Consider the following 23,183-nt stretch of genomic DNA (forward strand, 5'->3'; position numbering starts at 1 on the left):
AACGGGACTGGATCCGATGGCCTATTGTCCGGTGGGCAGACGGGCCCCGATCCGATGACCTGTTGTCCTGTGGGCAGATGGGCCCGGATCCGATGACCTGTTGTCCGGTGGACAGATGGGCCCCGATCCGATGAACTGTTTTCCGGTGGGAAAACGGGACTGGATCCGATGACCTGTTGTCCAGTGGGCATATGCACCCCGATGCGATGACCTATTGTCCGGTGGGCAAACGGGCCCGGATCCGATGACCTGTTGTCCGGTGGACAGATGGGCCCCGATCCGATGAACTGTTTTCCGGTGGGAAAACGGGACTGGATCCAATGGCCTATTGTCCGGTGGGCAGACGGGCCCCGATCCGATGCCCTGTTGTCCAGTGAGACGGGACCGGATCCGATGACCTGTTGTCCAGTGGGCAGACATGCCCGGATCCGATAACCTGTTGTCTGGTGGACAGATGAGCCCCGATCTGATGACCTGTTGTCCGGTTGGAAAACGGGACTGGATCCGATGACCTATTGTCCGGTGGACAGATGGGCTCCGATCCGATAACCTGTTTTCCGCTGGGAAAACGGGACTGGATCCGATGACCTGTTGTCCAGTGGGCATATGCGCCCCGATCCGATGACCTATTGTCAGGTGGTCAAACGGGCCCGGATCCGATGACCTGTTGTCCCGTGGACAGATGGGCCCCGATCCGATGACCTGTTTTCCTATGGGAAAACGGGACTGGATCCGATGGCCTATTGTCCGGTGAGCAGACGGGCCCCGGTCCGATGACCTGTTGTCCGGTGGACATATGGGCCCCGATCCGATGACCTGTTGTCCGGTGGGCAGACGGGCCCGGATCCGATGACCTGTTGTCCGGTGGACAGATGGGCCCCGATCTGATCGGTTTTCCAGTGGGAAAACGGGACTGGATCCGATGACCTGTTGTCCAGTGGGCATATGCACCCCGATCTGATGACCTATTGTCAGGTGGGCAAACGCGCCTGGATCCGATGACCTGTTGTCCGGTGGACAGATGGGCCCCGATCCGATGAACTGTTTTCCGGTGGGAAAACGGGACTGGATTTGATGGCCTATTGTCCGGTGGGCAGACGGGCCCCGATCCGATGACCTCTTGTCCGGTGAGCAGATGGGCCCCGATCCGATGACCTGTTGTCCGGTGTGCAGACGGGCCTGGATCCGATAACCTGTTGTCCGGTGGACAGATGGGCCCCGATCCGATGACCTGTTGTCCGGTTGGAAAACGGGACTGGATCCGATGACCTATTGTCCGGTGGGCAGATGGGCTTCACTCCGACAACCTGTTGTCCGGTGGACAGATGGGCCCCGATCCGATGACCTGTTTTCCGGTGGGAAAAAGGGACTGAATCCGATGACCTGTTGTCCAGTGGGCATATGCGCCCCGATCCAATGACCTATTGTCAGGTAGGCAAACGGGCCCGGATCCGATGACCTTTTGTCCGTGGACAGAAGGGCCCCGATCCGATGACCTGTTTTCCTATGGGAAAACGGGACTGGATCCGATGGCCTATTGTCCGGTGGGCAGAAGGGCCCCGGTCCGATAACCTGTTGTCCGGTGGGCAGATGGGCCCCGATCCGATGACCTGTTGTCCGATGGGCAGACGGGCCCCGATCCGATGACCTGTTGTCCGGTGGGCAGATTGGCCCCGATCGGATGACCTGTTGTCCGGTGGGCAGACGGGCCCGGTTCCGATGACCTGTTGTCCGGTGGACAGATGGCCCCGATCCAATGACCTGTTTTCAAGTGGGAAAACGGGACTGGATCCGATGACCTATTGTCCAGTGGACAGATAGGCCCCGATCCGATGACCTGTTGTCCGGTGGGCAGATGGGTCCCGATCAGGCAACCTGTTGTCCGGTGGACAGTTGGGCACCGATCTGATGACCTATTGTCCGGTGGGCAGATGGGCCCTGATCCGACAACCTGTTGTCCGGTGGACAGATGGGCCCCGATCCGATGACCTGTTTTCCGGTGGGTAAACGGGACTGGAACCGATGGCCTATTGTCCGGTGGGCAGACGGGCCCCGATCCGATGACCTGTTGTCCGGTGAGCAGATGGGCCCTGATCCAATGACCTGTTGTCCGGTGGGCAGACGGGCCCTTATCCGATAACCTGTAGTCCGGTGGACAGATGGGCCCCGATCCGATGACCTGTTGTCCGGTTGGAAAACGGGACTGGATCCGATGACCTATTGTCCGGTGGGCAGATGGGCTTCAATCCGACAACCTGTTGTCCGGTGGACAGATGGGCCCCGATCCGATGACCTGTTTTCCGGTGGGAAAACAGGACAGGATCCGATGACCTGTGGTCCAGTGGGCATATGCGCCCCGATCCGATGACCTATTGTCAGGTGGGCAAACGGGCCCGGATCCGATGACCTGTTGTCCCGTGGACAGATGGGCTCCAATTCTATGATCTGTTTTCCCATGGGAAAACGGGACTGGATCCGATGGCCTATTGTCCGGTGGGCAGACGGGACCCGATCCGATGACCTGTTGTCCGGTGGGCTGATGGGTCCCGATCCGATGACCTGTTGTCCGGTGGGCAGAAGGGCCCGGATCCGATGACCTGTTGTCCGGTGGGCAGATAGGCCCCAATCCGATGACCTGTTTTCCGGTGGGCAGATGGGTCCCAATCCGACATCCTGTTGTCCAGTGGACAGATCGGATCGGGGCCTATGACCTGTTGTCCCGTGGGCAGATGGGTCCTGATCCGACAACCTGTTGTCCGGTGGACAGACGGGCACCGATCCAATGACCTGTTGTCCGGTGGGCAGATGGGCCCCGATCCGACAACCTGTTGTCCGGTGGACAGATGGGCCCCGATCCGATGACCTGTTTTCCGGTGGGAAAACGGGACTGGATCCGATGACCTGTTGTCCAGTGGGCATATGCGCCCCGATCCGATGACCTATTGTCAGGTGGGCAAACGGGCCCGGATCCGATGACCTGTTGTCCCGTGGACAGATGGGCCCCGATCTGATGACCTGTTTTCCTATGGGAAAACGGGACTGGATCCGATGGCCTATTGTCCGGTGGGCAGAAGGGCCCCGGTCCAATGACCTGTTGTCCGGTGGGCAGATGGGCCCCCGATCCGATGAACTGTTTTCCGGTGGGAAAACGGGACTGGATCCGATGACCTGCTGTCCAGTGGGCATATGCACCCCAATCCGATGACCTATTGTCCGGTGGGCAAACGGGCCCGGATCCGATGACCTGTTGTCCTGTGGACAGATGGGCCCCGATCCGATGAACTGTTTTCCGGTGGGAAAACGGGACTGGATCCGATGGCCTATTGTCCGGTGGGCAGACGGGCCCCGATCCGATGACCTGTTGTTCAGTGGGCAGACGGGACCGGATCCGATGACCTGTTGTCCGGTGGACAGATGGGCCCCGATCCGATGACCTGTTTTCAGGTGGGAAAACGGGACTGGATCCGATGACCTATTGTCCGGTGGGCAGGCGGGCCCCGATCCGATGACCTGTTGTCCGGTGAGCAGATGGACCCTGATCCGATGACCTGTTGTCCTGTGGGCAGACGGGCCCGGATCCGATAACCTGTTGTCCGGTGGACAGATGGGCCCCGATCCGATGACCTATTGTCAGGTGGGCAAACGGGCCCGGATCCGATGACCTGTTGTCCCGTGGACAGATGGGCCCCGATCCGATGACCTGTTTTCCTATGTGAAAACGGGACTGGATCCGATGGCCTATTGTCCGGTGGGCATAAGGGCCCCGGTCTGATGACCTGTTGTCCGGTGGGCAGATGGGCCCCGATCCGATGACCTGTTGTCCGGTGGGCAGACGGGCCCGGATCCGATGACCTGTCTTCCGGTGGGAAAAGGGGACTGGATCCGATGACCCATTGTCCGGTGGGCAGAAGGGCCCCGGTCCGATGACCTGTTGTCCGGTGGTCAGAAGGGCCCGGTTCCGATGACCTGTTGTCCGGTGGACAGATGGGCCCTGATCCGATGACCTGTTTTCAGGTAGGAAAACGGGACTGGATCCGAAGACCTGTTGTCCAGTGGGCATATGAGCCGCCATCCGATGACCTATTGTCAGGTGGGCAAACGGGCCCGGAACGATGACCTGTTGTCCGGTGGACAGATGGGCCCCGATCCGATGACCTGTTGTCCAGTTGGAAAACGGGACTGGATCCGATGACCTATTGTCCGGTGGGCAGATGGGCTTCAATCCGACAACCTGTTGTCCGGTGGACAGATGGGCCCCGATCCGATGACCTGTTTTCTGGTGGGAAAACGGGACTGGATCCGATGACCTGTTGTCCAGTGGGCATATGCACCCCGATCCGATGACCTATTTTCAGGTGGGCAAACGGGCCCGGATCCGATGACCTGTTGTCCCGTGGACAGATGGGACTCAATCCGATGACCTGTTTTCCGATGGGAAAACAGGACTGGATCCGATGGCCTATTGTCCGGTGGGCAGACGGGCCCCGATCGGATGACCTGTTGTCCGGTGGGCAGATGGGTCCCGATCCGATGACCTGTTGTCCGGTGGGAAGACGGGCCCGGATCCGATGACCTGTTGTCCGGTGGAGAGATGGGCCCCGATCCGATGACCTGTTTTCAGGTGGAAAAACGGGACTGGATCCGATGACCTGTTGTCCAGTGGGCATATGCGCCCCGATCCGATGACCTATTGTCAGGTGAGCAGATGGGCCCTGATCCAATGACCTGTTGTCCGGTGGGCAGACGGGCCCGGATCCGATATCCTGTTGTCCGGTGGACAGATGGGCCCCGATCCGATGACCTGTTGTCCGGTTGGAAAACGGGACTGGATCCGATGACCTATTGTGAGGTGGGCAAACGGGCCCGGATCTGGGCAAGCTGAAGATATGGATGAACTCTTTATGTATCAAATGACCAAGTTCTCCAAAAAATATGACGTAGTGGTCATGGGAGATTTCAACTATCCAGACATTTGTTGGGAATCCCTCTCAAGTAAAACTAACAGGTCAAGCAAATTCTTATCCTCTCTTGCTGACAACTTTATCTTCCAAAAGGTAGGGGAGAAAACAAGGGGATCTGCTACTTTGGATCTAATCCTTATAAACAGGGAGGAAATGGTTGAGGAGATAAAGGTGGCTGGGACCCTAGGAGGCAGCGATCATGCTATTATAGAATTTTGGATAACTAGAGGAGGAAGACATGTGAAGACTCAAACTTCAAGGTTAGATTTTAGAAAGGCAGATTTTAAGAGACTCAGAAAGAGAATAGGAGGGATCCAATGGCTGGATGTCCTTAAGGACAAAAATGTCCAGGAAGGATGGGAAATTTTTAAAAATGAGATTCTCAAAGCACAATCGTTAACAATCCCGAAAAGTAGGAAGAATGGGAAGCATTTAAGGAAACCAGGATGGATGAACACAGAACTTAAACACATGCTAAAAAGAAAGAAAGAAATGTTTATTAAATGGAAAGAGGGAGGCATATCTAAAGAAGATTATAATGCAGTCTGCAGATCCTGCAGGGCATGTATCAGGTTAGCTAAAGCTGACAATGAATTAAGGCTTGCAAGAGATGTCAAAAGCAATAAAAAAGGATTTTGGGGGTATGTCAAAAGTAAAAGAAAAGTCAAAGATGCTATAGGATTTTTACAGGATGAAAATGGAGAAATGGTAAGAGAGGATGTTGAGAAGGCCGAACTTTTTAATTCCTATTTTGCATCTGTTTTCTCTCAGAAAGAAAATGTAACATCAACTGATCTTCACTGTCCTTTTAAAGGAATAGAGGAATCCAAGTTATCAGTAAACAGAAAGATTGGGAGGGAATATTTAGCTAACTTAAATGAGTTCAAGTCTCCAGGTCCAGATGAATTACACCCCAGAGTACTGAAGGAGATTGTAGAAGAAATTTTAGAACCACTCTCCATAATCTTTGAAAATTCTTGGAGAACAGGAGAAGTCCCAGAAGACTGGAGAAGAGCAAATGTTGTTCCTATCTTCAAAAAGGGGAAGAAGGTGGACCCAGGGAACTATAGGCCGGTGAGTCTGACTTCTATACCAGGAAAGATCTTTGAACAAATTATTAAACAACATGTATGTAAGTACATGGATAAGAATGAAGTGATTAACCAGAGTCAGCATGGGTTTGTAACTAACAAGTCATGTCAGACTAACTTAATTTCCTTCTATGACAGAATCACTGACTGGGTGGATCAGGGAAATGCTGTAGATATAGTATATCTTGACTTCAGCAAAGCATTTGACAAAGTATCTCACATCATCCTTATTGAAAAAATGACCAAGTATGCAATGGACCAGGCAACTGTTAGGTGGATTCATAACTGGCTTAGTGATCGGACTCAAAGGGTGGTTGTAAATGGCTTCACATCCAGCTGGATGAATGTCTCAAGTGGGGTACCACAGGGCTCCGTCCTGGGACCTGTATTGTTCAACATCTTTATCAATGATTTAGATGAAGGAATTGAGGGTAAACTGATTAAATTTGCTGATGACACAAAGCTAGGAGGGATAGCTAATACTAGAGAAGAGAGAGAGAGGATTCAAAAAGACCTAAATAAACTGGAGCAGTGGGCAGCAACCAACAGAATGGTTTTTAACAGGGAAAAATGCAAAGTACTACATCTGGGCAATAAAAATGAAAAAAGCATATACAGAATGGGAGGAATAGAGCTGAGCAACAGTACATGTGAAAAAGACTTAGGTATACTAATAGATCATAGACTGAACATGAGTCAACAGTGTGATGCAGCAGCAAAAAAGGCAAATACAATTCTGGGATGTATTAACAGAAGCATACAGTCTAGATCACGTGAAGTCATTATCGGTCTTTACTCCTCTTTGGTCAGACCTCATCTGGAATACTGTGTACAGTTTTGGGCACCACATTTTAAAAAAGACATCGACAAACTGGAGCAAGTTCAGAGAAGAGCGACCAGAATGGTGACTGGTCTGCAAACCATGTCCTATGAGGAACGGTTGCAGGATTTGGGAATGTTTAGCTTGCAAAAAAGAAGACTGAGAGGAGACTTAATAGCTGTCTACAAATATGTCAAGGGCTGTCACATTGTAGAAGGATCATCTTTATTCTCATTTGCACAAGGAAAGACTAGAAGCAATGGGATGAAACTAAATGGGAGGAGACACAGATTAGATATTAGAAAAAACTTTTTGACAGTTAGGGTGATTAATGAGTGGAACAGGCTGCCACGAGAGGTGGTGAGTTCCCCTTCAATGGACGTCTTCAAACAGAGGCTGGACAGACATCTGTCTGAGATGATCTAGTGAATCCTGCTTTGAGCAGGGGGTTGGACCAGATGACCCAGGAGGTCCCTTCCAACTCTACCATTCTATGATTCTATGATTCTATGACCTGTTGTCCGGTGGGTAGATGGGCCCCGATCCGATGACCTGTTGTCCGGTGGGCAGACGGGCCCGGATTCGATGACCTGTTGTCCGGTGCACAGATGGGCTCCGATCTGATGACCTGTTTTCCGGATGGAAAACGGGACTGGATCTGATGACCTGTTGACCAGTGGGCATATGCGCCCCTATCCGATGACCTATTGTCAGGTGGGCAAACGGGCCCGGATCCGATGACCTGTCAGTTTTTAATGGTATAAAAATTTAAGACGCAGAAGTAGCATTTAAACAATTCTCTATATAAAAATGTTAAATTATTGAACCCATAATATAAGCGCCACAAGAAGCATTTACCCCTTTAATGATCGTATTTTAGTTGCCATACCTCCTCCTAAACAATGAGTTAAAAAACAATCAAAATCTTTTGTGTTCTCCAAATTGTTGTCAATAAAAACATAAGTTTAACTCACACAAAATAATTCATCATATAGCTTTATCAATAAGAAAATATTTGGCCACAGAAAATGACGGGGAAACAATATTTTCAATCAACTACACGTTAATGGTGTGTCACAACAATGTCATTGTTTCAATCGTTCTAATAAAGACTGGATCCTGTGCTTCGTTATGTGGAACCCGCTGGGAATCCTTCAAGGGTGAGCTGAATATTACTCTTTGACCTATGTGGGGTCCATTATACTGTTTGGAGGGCTAGTGCGGACTATTATACAGTGTGGGGCCATTATACTGTATGTAGGCCCATTACACTGCATAGAGGGCTGTGTGGGGGGCACAGTTGGGGGATCACACTGTGTTGTGGTCACATTACTTTTCCTTGGGAGTTGAGGGGGGGGGGGCACAGTTTGATGACCCTACTGTACATGTGGAGGCTAAGGTGGAGGAATTCACCATGGGGGTATCATACTGTATTTGGGGGGGCACTTCTATCCAACCATGGATAGCTAAAGTCCTGCAATGCCTGCACATGAGGGAAGAGACATAGCGAATCAGAAAAACTATTCTACATTTCTAATTGGAGGTATTTGCTAATATTATTATTATTACACCTACTCCATATTGGGATAGGATCTTGGAGATGGGAATACCCTTTAATAAAAGCTGAGCTCTGACTGGTTGCTATGGGTAACGAGAATAGTTGTAATGCTGCTACATAATCTACATAATTTCTCACCTTTCTCATCAGTCAGGTGGATGTGACTGGGTCCTGGGTCTCCTCCTCCGCTTCCATCCTGTCAGTCTTGTCATGGCTCAGTGAAGCCTAAGAAGCGGGTTATTCTGTTCTTCTTGGCTTCTCCTGTCCCTATTCTCCAATTGATTCTTCTTGCCTTCCTTGTGGTTTGTGTCTCCTCTCACCTGCAGTGAGCGAGTGCAAAGCACCTGAGCTGCGCTCTTGTTTATGTAGCCACCTGCCATTGTGATGTCATCACTATGTCATGAAGATTCCACAAGCTGGCATCTATTGTGATGTCATCGCTATGTCGCCATGCTTCCACATGCTGGTATGTGCCTCTGTGATATCACAGCTTTGGCCAATATGGCTGTAGTCCTGGGGCAGCATAAGTCACATGACTGGTACAAGTCGTATGGTCCAGGACATTGCAGTCCAATTGAAGAAATCATAGCTTGATTACAATCCGGTTTTCCACACAATTTACCTCACACATATTATTTACACCAGTGCATTATTAATGGCCGTACAGAACTAGGCCTCAAAAAGGCTGGGTTTATTGAGGTCATGACAAGGATTTATTACTGGGTTTGATATGGAGGTTGGATGTGGAACTAGGAATGTGATAGGCTGGTGGTGGAGTTAAAGTGAGATTTATATAATAGGAGGGCAGCCATCTTTGGCGTGACAGTCAGCACTGGCTTCACTTTCCTCTCCTACGGACATACAATTGAAACCAGAAGTTTACATACATTATATAAAAAGACACATACGCATGTTTTTCTCAAACAGGTATAAAGCATTGCAATGGTAGTGCATTGCAATGCATTATACCAGTGATCAGACTGCTAAAAGTTAAAGTCCCATAGAGGAACTAAGAAAAAAAAAAGAATAAAAAAATAGTAAAAATATTTTATTTAAAAATCACAAAATAATGAAAAAGGAATAAAAAAAATTATACCCATAAATACATATTTTTATGTAAAAACAAAAATAAACAAAAAAGTTAACATATTGCCGCGTCTGGAACAACCACATCTATTCTGTCACAATAGTTAACAATTTCTGTTTTTGTTCATTCTACCTCCCAAAAATTGGAAAAGAAAGCAATCAAAAAATGTCATGTGTCCGAAAATGGTACCAATGAAAACGCCAACTCATCCCGCAAAAAATAAGCCCTCACATGACTGTTGGCAGAAATGTAGAAAAATTATAGTTCTCAAAAAAAAAAAAAGCATCTTTTAGTGTGTGACAGCTGCCAAACATGAAGCGATCGCTGTAATCGCTGCAATCGCACCGACCCAGAGAGTAAAGTTGTCTAATCACTTATACCACATGAGGAACGGCGTAAAAAATAAATAAAACAAATTCTTCACCTGCTGTTGATTTGTTCATTTAGCCTCCCAAAAATCGCAGAAATGCTCGGCGCACATTTATTCTGCACTGAGCGCTTACAATGGGGTTTACGTGTAAATCTCTGAAATACACGATTCAGACAGAACCCCTGGGGGGAAGATTCCCTATAATGAGGCAGATGGTGGCACTGTGGACTCTGTCTGGCCTATGATCCGGCGGTGTCCGTCTTTTTAGGCGTGCATAAAAGTGCGATTGACAACAGTTTTGTGCACTTCTGAAAAGAAGAACAACACTGAACAGAGACCAGATGGAGTCCAGAATATCTCTGCTGCCTCATTATAGTGAATGGATCACTCGGGGTTTCATCTGAATCGTCATTTGGAGATTTAGATGGATACCCTGATGGTCCATTTTCTCCTATTATGCCATTTGAAAATTGAAAACTTGAGGCCAAAGTAACATTTTAGAGGAAAAAATGGTAATTTTCCATTGACTCAGCCCAAAGTTATACAATTCTGAGGCTCGAGGGTTAAAAATGCACACGAGACCACTAGATGAATTCCTCAAGAGGTATAGTTTCCAAAATGGTGTTTCTGCTGTTTTGGCATGTCAGTGGCTTTTAAATGTGACATGGCATCCACAATCTGTTCCAGCCAAAATTCAATTGGCGCTCCTTCCCTTCCAAGCTCTGCCATGCACGCAAACAGTATTTTTCCACCACACATGGGGTACTCAGGAAAAATTGCACAACAAATTGTATGGTCCATTTTCTCTTGTTAATCTTGTGAAAATGAAAAATTTGGGGCAAAAGGAACATGTTTGTTGGAAAAATGTAATTTTTCATTTACACGGATCATTATAAAATTCTGTGAAGTACCTGGAAGTACCTGTGGGTTCAAGCTGCTCACCACACCTCTAGATAAATTCTTTGAGGGGTGTAGTTTCCAAAATAGGGTCACTTGTGGGGGGGTTTCGACTGTTAAGACACATCAGGGGCTCTGCACTCGCGACATGGTGTGAACTATCTATTCCAGCCAATTTTGTACTACAAAAGTCAAATGGCGCGCCTTCTTTTCCGAGCACTGCAATGCACCCAAACAGTAGTTGTCCACCACATATGGGTTGTCGGCGTACTCATGAGAAATTACAGAAAAAATGAACGGTTTATTTTCTCCTATTACCCTTGTAAAAATGTAAAATTTGGGGATAAATGAACATTTTTTGTGGGAAAAATTAAAATGTTCATTTTTTACTTCCACGTTTCTTCAATTCCTCTGAAGCATCTGAAGGGTTAATAAACTTCTTGAATGTGGTTTTGAGCGCTTTGAGTGATGCATTTTTTAAAAAGATGTCACTTTTGGGCATTTTCTGTGTTAGAGGCCCTTTAAGGTCACATCAAACCTGATGTGGTCCCTAAAAAAAAGTTTTGTAAATTTTGTTGGAAAAATTAGAAATTGCTGATAAACTTTTAACCCTTCTAACTTCTTAAAAAAAAAATAAAACATGATGCAGATGTAAAGTAGATACATGGGAAATGTTATTTAGAAATTATTTTGTACAGCATGACTAACTGCTTTAAGGATATAAAAATTGAAAGTGTGAAAATTGCTAAATTTTCTAAATTTTCGACAAAATTCCGATATTTTCACTAATAAATGCAAAAAAAACTTTGGACCTAAATTTATGACTAACATAAATTATAATGTGTCACGGAGAAACAATCTCAGAATAACTGGAATTGGTTGAAGAGTTCCAGAATTATTAAAACATAAAGTGACACTGGTCAGCAAGGTGAAAACAGGCTCAGGGGTGAATGAATTTGGTGCAACTGTATGTCACGGTCGTTATTTCCCATACATATCAATAAGTTGGCGAAGCTGGGCTGGGCTGGACTGGCGCAATAACATCAAAAGTGCACAAAAATCTTATGACAGTTCAAGTATTTTTACTCTAGAAACTGTTTGAAGAATAGACCTAATAGTGCCTCAAAATAACGCTTATAGTGCCCACAGCCATATTGTTTCATTGCAGCCACATTGCCTTAAGTCATAATGCCCCATTATACCAGCCATCGATCCTATGATGTCCAATAAAAGGAAACATTTTACAAGATAATAATGCACAATTTTCTTGTTCCAGTGCTGCTCCATTCTACTCTAACAGTATTCTTCCCATTAACCCCCCACCCCCAGTACATTAAGGGCCCCATTCATTAAGCCTGGCGTTGTGTTCACAAGTCTTAATGATGGGTGAGCAGGAGTAAATGCACCTAATTCGTTAAGAGATGCATGCCACATAATGATGGAACATCTTACTGGTGTGCGGGGCTGGAGGACATTTCTGGTGTAAGGTTATGCCACAAAAGTGAATTTTTAAAGAATCTGTCGCGTGGGCTTCCACATGCCCCGTCCCGCCCTTCCTCTGCTCACTTTGGCATATCTGGCCAGAATTAGCAAGGAAATTCCAAGTGTTGCAACATTTTGGAATAACTTCTAAACCAGGCTTAAGTCCTGATGAATCAGATACTAAGTGCTGATATTACAGGGGCCACCAAAGGAAACTAGGCACAGGCCTCAGGCGGCTCGTCACCACTTAGTATGCCAAGCTGTGCTCTGGTGCAGTGCCATGAAGGCACGGTGACTACAGAATTTCCTAGGATTCTCTCATCAACTGGCAATCGCTCCAGCCCCTTAAACCATTACTACCTGCAGGCAGCGGTACAAAGACCTGGATTTCTCCACAATGCCGCCTACTATTAAACTACATGTTAATATCTAGATCTTAGAGGAACAGAATATGACTGTAGACTCATTGATTTCCATTAATCATCCCCTTCATGTTATTTCAAAAGGAACCTCTGGTCAGCCGCTTGTTGCTGCAGCTTCCGTAGACTCCACAGCCTGCCCTGGGGACATCCTGAGAGCAGATCAGCTGCCCAAAAGCCACCAGACCCCTCAGGCTGGTTTCTGTGAAACGATCCCAGAAATATATTACAGCACATTAATTATTCTTATTTATTATAGCGCCATTTATTCCATGATGTGAAAGGGGTATACATAGCAAAAACAATTACAGATTATTCAGATTAATCTGCTGAACGCCAGTTTGACTCAAGTTTATCTCAAATAAACTGACTTTTACATTATAATCCTCTGTATCTGCGAAGTATACATTACACACACAGTGGTGATACCATGGGTGGTGCAAGCCAAAAAGGCACATTAAAGACCATCTTCACTTAGAGCCTGTTACACTGAATAAGTAACACGTTATCCAGGTTTTCTGACACTAGGAATAGGGTTTGCTACATTGTTATAATAGTCGGTACACCACCGTAGATTAGATACAACACTTACATTATGTTAGATGGTTAAGAGATGACGTTACCATACCTCCCAACTTTTGAATAACCGAAAGAGGGACACATCATGTGGCACGCCACGGCAATTTTTGGCCCCTGGCCACACCCCAATCCACAGCCATTTACCATTATCTTTATCCCCCGGCAGGAAGAGTTGTCAGAGGGGCTCTGGCAGTGAGGGACTCAGCAGACGCTTGAGACTGCAGGGCGAAGACCCAAATCTGGGACTGGCTGCTGTGTCCGGGATGGTTGGGAGTAGAGATGAGCGGATCAATTCACGGGTCTCTGGTCCAGCGTCCAGATGAGTGGTACTGGGCGGCTGGACAGGAGGCCGCGAGTCTCTTATCTTCCGGTGTCCCCGGCGGCTTTTGATCACCCGGGGCAGCGCAACGTCATCTGTGCGTCCTGCTCCTCTCTAGTTGGGACCTGTGAATTATTTTTTGTTCCTTCATTCACAGTCGGAGCCGCCAGAACTTTCTCATCTTTATGTAGCTTCACTACATGACATATGACTTTTTTTGTTTCTGTAAGGGCGAGCTCACACGTTGCAGAAATACTGTGTTTTTTGTTTTCAGCAGATGTCCGCACCAAACTACGCAATAACAATCTTCTCCCCCTTATTTGATGCATTTTTGGTGCAGGTGTGAAGCCGCTTTTTTAATGTGCTTTTAATAGTATAGAAAAACTGATTCTGCACTTAATATAGTATCTGCCTTTTTTTTTAGGCTTCACATAGAAGCATCTAGAGAAAAAAAAGCACCAAAACCGCAGCAGCGTCCTTGGGTGCACAGTGAGCGCCTTTTTTGGTAAAGTAGTTTTTATTAAGGATTTTTTACATAAATGGGGTAAAGAAAAAGGAGGGGATACATATTATAAATACACAGTTATATAGAAGCAAACAAGAACAAAATAAAAGCAAAATTTAAAGGGATGAAAGATATAGGCAAAATAAAGGGTTAAGGATGAGAAGGGGGAAGGAAAAATATAGTTTATTAAAGAAAATTAAGGAAAAAGAAAAAATTAAAGGGATAGAGGGAAAATGGAAAAGATTGGTATGGACAAGATAAGCAAGAGAAAGGAGTTACGATATACATATAAGATACCTTATATATAAAACATTTAAAAAGGTAGGAGGGGAAGAAAAGGTATGGGAAAAGCAAAGAAAGAAAAGGGAAAGGAAGAACACTTGCAAAAACAGGTGAAGAGACAGGAATATAGATAAATACTAACTTATAAATAACATAAAATACTATTTGTTGAATTCTAATAGCAGGCGCACGTCTCATGAAATCACATCCACTTTGCTTGAACAGTTAAACATAGCAGAATTATTGTGCAACCTGGTGGTGGGATGTACGTTACCCCAACGCGCGTTTTGCGTCGGCTTCCTCAGGGGGTACCTACATCCCGCCACCAGGTTGTATATGATTACACACTATGTATGTATTTTGTTTCCCCTGAGAATTACTTGTCATCTTTACTGGATTTATGAAATCATTCCTTTTGTCCCTCTTGATACTATAGCCGTTTCATCAGGTTATATATGTTTACATTTAGGTGATAGGTCTAATCGTATATCTGATGGTCTATATATAAAAATTACCTTTTTCTAACTTGAAGCATAGTTCATACCGTCTGATACTGATTGGCCTGCCTTTTATACCTCTGTATTTTCTCTATTTGTTGGAGCGGTTTATGCCCTGATTACTGAGTGAGGAGTGCATGAATTTGGGGCTGTTCTACCATTGGATCGCTGTCCTATAATTATTGTTTGCTGCTTGTGGGAACCTGTATACCTGTGGTGGTGTGGCACTCTGTCACTTCTCCTTTATATCAATTTTATATTGCTAATGTTTCAATAAAGAATCTGATTTTATTTGGATTAATCCTTAGACGCATCTCTCTGCTCCCCTTTCTTTCTTTCGGGTAGATCTATTCGGAAGGGCGTATTATAGAGGACGGCATCATTTGTGTTGGGATACTTACTGATCACACAGGATGGCGCACTGCTGAAAATGACTTTTGTGCTGCTCAGATCATTTCACCCCATTGAGCGTTTTGCTCCTTGCTTGGCAGCCTGTTTGCAGGATTAGTCTGCAAGATTGTGTGTGAAAAGCTTAAAAGGGTTCTCCAAGAAATGTAATAAAACATTTACAAACTATTCCTATTTCTGAATACCTTCATTTAGCAGAGGTTTGCTTTATCTACTGCACACTCAGGATTTTAAACATGGCAACTGCCAGGACACGAAGTAGGACTGACCCAGTAAAACGGTCAGGCTGACTGAACGGGGGCATGTGCGATCATAATGCCGCTGCTCTGCCCTTGGTCTTGTGCCTGACAGCCTTTCCTACTCAGAGCGCGTGTCCTCAGATCTAGGACAGGTTGTAATTGATGGTAGCCGCCATCTTGGAATCCTGAGTGCAGTAGACCAAGCAAAAAGGTATTTAGAAAAGTGTTTACTATGTAACCCCTTCATGACCTTGTGATTTTCTGCTTTTGTTTTTCCCTCCCCTTATTACAAGAGCCATAACCCTTTAATTTTTCTGTCCCCATAGTCATATGAGGGCTTTTTTTTACCCCATGTTCACTATATGGTAAAACTGACCTTGTTATATTATTCTCCAGGTCAGTATGAGTACACAGATACCAAACATGTATAGGGTTTGTTAGTTTTTCCCTCAGATTACTTGTTTTTATATTTAGATAAATAGGACATTTCTGAACGCTGATACCAAATGTGCACTTTTTCAAATGGTTTTTAATGGAGCAAAAGGAAGAGGGTTTAAACGTAGGTTTTAAAAGTATGAAAAATAGAACACATCGACTTAATAGTCCCCTTAGGGGACTTGAAGCTGGGATCGTCTGATCGCCTGTGCCATGTATAGCAGAAGTCACGATCTGCTATATACTGTACGCCGGCTACGGGCTGGTGTTCACAGGAGGATTGTAATGACTGGCATGGAGGGGGGGGGGCGGGTTTGCAGACCCTCAGTTGTCATAACAAACCATCAGCACCCCATAATCACGTGACAGGGAGACCAATGATGCAATTTCTGCCAGCACGTGTTAAATCCTGCCATCAGTGATTGACAGACATTTAACCAGTTAATAGCTGCAAGTGGATAAACTGCTCCACTCATGGCTGTTAAGGCACATGATGACTGATTAGATCAGCCATCATGTGCAAGGAAAGGTGTGGGCTCGGTGTGCAAGTCCACATTAACACCTTTACCCCCAAGGTTGTTTGCACATTAATGACCAGGCCACTTTAAGGTAATACCTCTAGAACGCTTCAACGGATCCCACTGATTGAAATTGTTTTTTCGTGACATCTTGTACTTCATGCTACTGGTAAAATTTGATATGACTGGCTTTTTTTGTGAAAAAAAGAGAGAAAAAAATCAGAAATTTGGCGAAAATTTTGCAATTTTCAAACTTTGAATTTTCATGCCCTTAAATCAGAGAGATATGTCACACAAAAGTAGTTAATAAATAACATTTCTCACATGTCTACTTTACATCAAAAATATTTTGGTTCTGAAATTGTGCTGGTTAGGAAGTTATAAGGGTTAAAAGGTGACCAGCGATTTCTCATTTTTCCAACAAAACTTACAAAACCATTTTTTTTTTTTTCGAGACCACATCACATTTGAAGTGACTTTAAGGGGCCTTTATGACAGAAAATGCCCAAAAGTGACACCATTCTAAAAAATGCACCCCTCAAGGTGCTTAACACCACATTCAAGAAGTTTATTAACCCTTCAGGTGCTTCATAGGAATTTTTGGAATATGGAACAATTAACATTTCACAAAAATTGTACACATTTTTAATTTTTTTTTTTTTTCGCAAGGATAACAGGAAAAAAAATAGACCCCAAAATTTGTTGTGCAATTTCTCCTGAGCACGCCGATACCCCATATGTGGGGGAAAACCACTGTTTGGGCACAGAAGGGAAGGAGCGCTATTTGACTTTTTGAATGTAAAATTTGGTTGAATAATTAGTGGACGCTGTGTCGCATTTAGGTGCATCAGAGGCTTCCCAAACAGTGGAAACCGCCCACCAGTGACACCATTTTGGAAACTACACCCCTCAAGGATTTTATCAAGGGGTACAGTGAACATTTTGAACCCAGAGGTACGACACAGAATTTGATAACTGTCAGGAATTCCAACACACACAGAGGGACGACACCGGGGAGATCACGCAATATCTCACCGTGCGGTCATGCTGTCCGTATTTTGTTCGGAGTCGTGAGCATGCGATCCAAACTACTCTTTACGTTGGTATCGGTAAGCAACCAGTGAGTGTATGGCACAACACCCTGGGTTCCACAGCCTTGAATTCGTGTTTAACGCCCTCCGTACGGTCATTGTCAGCTTCAAGATAGCCCAATTATTAATTCTCTCTGCCACCACCGGCCGAGTTTGAAATATCATACAGGCCGGGCGCCTGCATTTTGGTAGCGTATATGCCTTCGGGGAAGGGAACTATTACAGAACAAAAGGAACAGGACTATTAAATTTTATATTTAATCCAAAAGGGAGGCAGTGTTTAGGAAAAATATATACAAGGATGTTACAAAGGGGACATTAAAATACATATGCAGTTACATAAAATAAACAGGAGGAAAGAAGAAAACTTACACTATACGATCGCTGAGACGATTCAATATAGGTGGAGGAGGGGCTCTCCAGTTAGATTATGCTGTTATTGAAAAGGACCCGTTGCTTATAATTCTTATTCCCCCCTGGCAATGAGTGCTCCTGTCTTCTCCGTGGATTTTCTTATACCTAAGGGGAGATCTGCCCACACGCTCCTTGTGGTGACATCATGTGGGCCGGTCTCCAGCCTGTACATTTTTATTAAAAACGCTGACTTCTGTGATAACTCATCGCTCGTTGATCGCAGAAGCTTGCAAACTACGCCATTTTTTCCCTTATGATTTTATCTTTATTTAGATATCACACATCACATAGCTGCAGTCTGCTATTCTGGTGTTTTTGCGCTACAGCTCCCTGATTTTGGTTACAGCCCTGGAAAACTACCTATACATTCCTGGGCTGATTTGGTCACTACACATATGGGTCTCGTTACTGTCGGACGTATGGAACTCATAATATTTCATATCGGAGTCGATCTGGCTATGGCTGGTGGCCGGGAATTGTTTGTGAGTGCCTTTGAACTTAACAAACCATTTCCTCTTTCCTCCAAACTCTGGCCTGGGAGAAGGTGTCAATCTATCTCAGGTCTGTGTTTTAATTACCTCCTGCGTCTTTCAGAGACAAGATGCTTGCTTCCTAACAAAGTTATAACACTCCTTGCCTGGCATCGTTTGCATTAGCTATTTCTCAGGCGTGTGCTAAGTTTTGCTGAGCAGAAGGGGAATAAGGGAGGGGGGTGAACATCTATGTCAGGCAGATATGGAAGAACATTTTCCTGATACTAATATTTTCCTGACAATAACATTAGGTCATCATGTTGAATAAGTTGTCATTAGTTTTGCGCGCAAGTGCTCGTTACTTGAGTTTGCATCGGGTACTCGGATATGCACCAAGTATAGCGGGTGCTCGAGTGAGATGCTCGAATCCACGCATTTTCACTGTTAGACACCCCCCAAAAATAAACGTGTGGGGGATTGCTCGTGTATGGCAGGCAATCCCCCGTGTTTTGTTTTTTTTGGCTGTATAACAGACGCAAAACTTGCGGGGCGGAGACTCGAGCACCCCTGATACTCAGTGCATACCCAAGCACCCGATGCAAACTGAAGTAGCGAGCATTTTTTTTTTTTTATTCTTTTTTTTTAAATAAAGGAGGTTCACAAAACTGTGGCCGAAGGCACTTTTATACGTGCCTAATGAAAAGACGGACACCGTGGGATCACAGGCCAGAGGGCGTCTCCATTTGCCTCCTTACAGGGAATCTTCCGCCGAGGGTTCCATCTGAAGCACGTATTTCAGAGATTTACACTGATACCCCGGCATAAGCGTTCAGAGCAGGATAAATGTGAGCCAAGCTATACTGCGATCTTTGGGAGGCTTTTTTTTTCTGCAGAGACTAGTTTTTGCATCGCCATATTTTGAGAGCTATAACTTTTTTCCATATTTTGGCTGACAGTCATGTAAGGACTTGTTTTTTTGCTGGACAAGTTGACATTTTTATTGGTACCATTATTGGGCACATGACTTTTTATCGCTTTTGTGACCACACAGCTTCTAATCTTAATTAGCCAGACTTCTAAATTTGTTAAGCCAAGAGAAATACACTATTATCGTTGTGTTGACAATATTGACTACTCTTGGTTTGGAAACAATGTTTGTTAATATGCTGATTATCAATTGTACTAAAGTCAGCTAGTTTATTTACAAGAGGAGGGGATTTAGCTCAACCAATGAGACCTGAGCACTGTACCCCCCCTCCCCACGTGACTGATGACCTTAGCCACATATATAAATATAAAAAGGGGTTTTCTATCCTGCTGAAAAGGGAATCATGGAGAATCAGATAGACATTCTTCAGGACAGCAGATGGATAGCATGGCTCAATCCAGATTTGCATTCTACATGATTCCGGCCTAAGGGTATACGACCATGACTGGAAGGATATAGATCTGCTCCATTGACCATCAGAGAACCCATGGATACATTTGGGGGAACCAGGTTGGGACGATGAAGTCATCTAGTCCCATGGATATGTTGTTTGGAGTTGCCAGGTGGGACCCTCTGGTCACCTGGAACCCATGGAGACGTTCGGAGAAGCCAGATTGGGACCAGCCGGTCATCTGACCCCATTGAAGCTCTTGGAGAAGCCCAGGTGGGACCATCGGGTCTCCTGCCCTGTACCTCGGTGGACTGTCAGCTTCCTAAGCTTGCTGCTACCTCCTCTCTGTGGCAGCCCGCCAAAAGTGGGGAGCCACTAGTGAGGTAGCTGGCCCTGGAAGTCCCGAAGTTGCAGCTGATCTATTCTGGGCGGGCCAGCGGCCGGGTGAGACTGTGCAATGTTGTGGCATCTTGGGTGTTTGCTGGGACTGTTCTATATGTTTGGTGGTTCAATAAAGTATTGCCACACTGTTTTACCCTCACCCTGCGTTGTCTGAATAGTGTTATGCCCATGGAAGACTCAAGGTCTTCACAGCATTTAGGGGGTTAAAGTGCGGAGAGCGGTGCAGGCACTGCTCCTGGCACAGAGTGCCAGCTGTCACCTGGCGGCTATCACACCCGCACAACCTGTGTGCGATCGCCATGTCGTAATACCTCCCTGGTCAATAAAGCCAAGGGCACAGGAATGTATTACCATGTCAGAAAGGGGTTAAAGGCAGGGAACTTTACCTGTGATTAAAATATACTGCAAGAGAGGAAGGTGTTAAATGTGTATTCATCTACATTTCTCAGAGATCACCTTTAACAATGCTCAAGCACAATTAGCTTGTAGTGAAGTGCAGTCATCGTTCTAAATTAGAGATATACAGTGCTGGCCAAAAGTATTGGCACCCCTGCAATTCTGTCAGATAATACTCAGTTTCTTCCTGAAAATGATTGCAATCACAAATTCTTTGGTCTTATTATCTTCATTTAATTTGCTTGCAAGGAAAAAACACAAAAGAGAATGAAGCAAAAATCAAATCATTGATCATTTCACACAAAACTCCAACAATGGGCCGGACAAAAGTATTGGCACCCTCAGCCTAATACTTGGTTGCACAACCTTTAACCAAAATAACGGTGAACAACCGCTTCCGGTAACCATCAATGAGTTTCTTACAATGCTCTGCTGGAATTGTAGACCATTCTTCTTTGGCAAACTGCTCCAGGTCCCTGATATTTGAAGGGTGCCTTCTCCAAACTGCCATTTTGAGATCTCTCCACAGGTGTTCTATGGGATTTAGGTCTGGACTCATTGCTGGCCACCTTAGAAGTCTCCAGTGCTTTCTCTCAAACCATTTTATAGTGCTTTTGGAAGTATGTTTTGGGTCATTGTCCTGCTGGAAGACCCATGACCTCTGAGGGAGACCCAGCTTTCTCACACTGGGCCCTACATTATGCTGCAAAATTTGTTGGTAGTCTTCAGACTTCATAACGCCATGCACACGGTCAAGCAGTCCAGTGCCAGAGGCAGCAAAGCAACCCCAAAACATCAGGGAACCTCTGCCATGTTTGACTGCAGGGACCGTGTTCTTTTCTTTGAATGCCTCTTTTTTTTCCTGTACACTCTATGTTGATGCTTTTTCCCAAAAGCTCTACTTTTGTCTCATCTGACCAGAGAACATTCTTCCAAAACGTTTTAGGCTTTCTCAGGTAAGTTTTGGCAAACTCCAGCCTGGCTTTTTTATGTCTCGAGGTAAGAAGTGGGGTCTTCCTGGGTATCCTACCATACAGTCCTTTTCATTCAGACGTCGATGGATAGTACGGGTTGACACTGTTGTACCCTCGGACTGCAGGGCAGCTTGAACTTGTTTGGATGTTAGTCGAGGTTCTTTATCCATCATCCGCACAATCTTGCGTTGAAATCTCTCGTCAATTTTTCTTTTCCGTCCACATCTAGGGAGGTTAGCCACAGTGCCATGGGCTTTAAACTTCTTGATGACACTGCGCACGGAAGACACAGGAACATTCAGGTCTTTGGAGATGGACTTGTAGCCTTGAGATTGCTCATGCTTCCTCACAATTTGGTTTCTCAAGTCCTCAGACAGTTCTTTGGTCTTCTTTCTTTCTCCATGCTCAATGTGGTACACACAAGGACACAGGACAGAGGTTGAGTCAACTTTAATCCATGTTAACTGGCTGCAAGTGTGATTTAGTTATTGCCAACACCTGTTAGGTGCCACAGGTAAGTTACAGGTGCTGTTAATTACACGAATTAGAGAAGCGTCACATGATTTTTCAAAGGGTGCCAATACTTTTGTCCACCCCCTTTTTTAGGTTTGGTGTGGAATTATATCCAATTTGGCTTTAGGACAATTCTTTTTGTGTTTTTTTCATTGAAGACAAATTAAATGAAGAGAATAATACCAAAGAATTTGTGATTGCAATCATTTTCAGGAAGAAACTGAGTATTATCTGACAGAATTGCAGGGGTGCCAATACTTTTGGCCAGCACTGTATACACGGCTCCGGAAAAGCTACATTCCTCCAACACATGGTGAATTTACACTTTAGCAGAAGTAGAGTAGAAATTCCCAACTGTAATGCCATCCTTCAATATATGTAACAAGCAATACATTCATTAAAACATTTTTTTTTATTATTTAAGAACAAGCGCACTAACAAAATGGAGAACAAATAAATAAGTGACGTTTCACTGTTTAAACTGTTCAGTCAGTCAGGGGCATCTCCACAGCGATCTCTTCCAGCATGGCAAGGAAAGATGGAAGACTGTCAGCAGCATCTGGAATACAAAGTTATTTTGACTAGTGTAGAAAACCTATTTGACCTGCTATATAGCAATTCAGTGGTGTCCAATGACCCACATTAAGCATATAACGGCAGTTAAAGATCCGGTGCCCCCACCGTTATAGGAGGTATACTTAATGAGTACCCCTGGATGTGACCCCATCAGGTATTCTCCCATCACCTCTAGCTTCAAGCGCCCTCTAACCGGCAGTATTATTTTCTCTCAAGCTTCCCACCCATCTACACATCCAGATCTGCTGTTCTTTGCAGGGTTCTTCACAAGTCACCATCTGGAGACCTGCTCTTTATGGCTGTTCACTAGACCTGATGTAAATGCACCCAGCTGTAAGGCACACGGGGGGTCTGAGCCCCAGAATGCGGACCCCTGCTGTAGGGAATGAGGCTAGTGACACTGGATAACAGTTATATGGGGAGAGTGAGGAGAACAAGGAAGCTAATGGTCAAGTCACTCAAAACCCAGCCCACCAGTCTAGACATGGATGAGGATTG

Source organism: Phyllobates terribilis, unplaced genomic scaffold (genome assembly GCF_046119375.1).
Source record: "Phyllobates terribilis strain yellow unplaced genomic scaffold, ASM4611937v1 Scaffold_10__3_contigs__length_209671492, whole genome shotgun sequence".
In the NCBI taxonomy this organism is placed as follows: Eukaryota; Metazoa; Chordata; class Amphibia; order Anura; family Dendrobatidae; genus Phyllobates; species Phyllobates terribilis.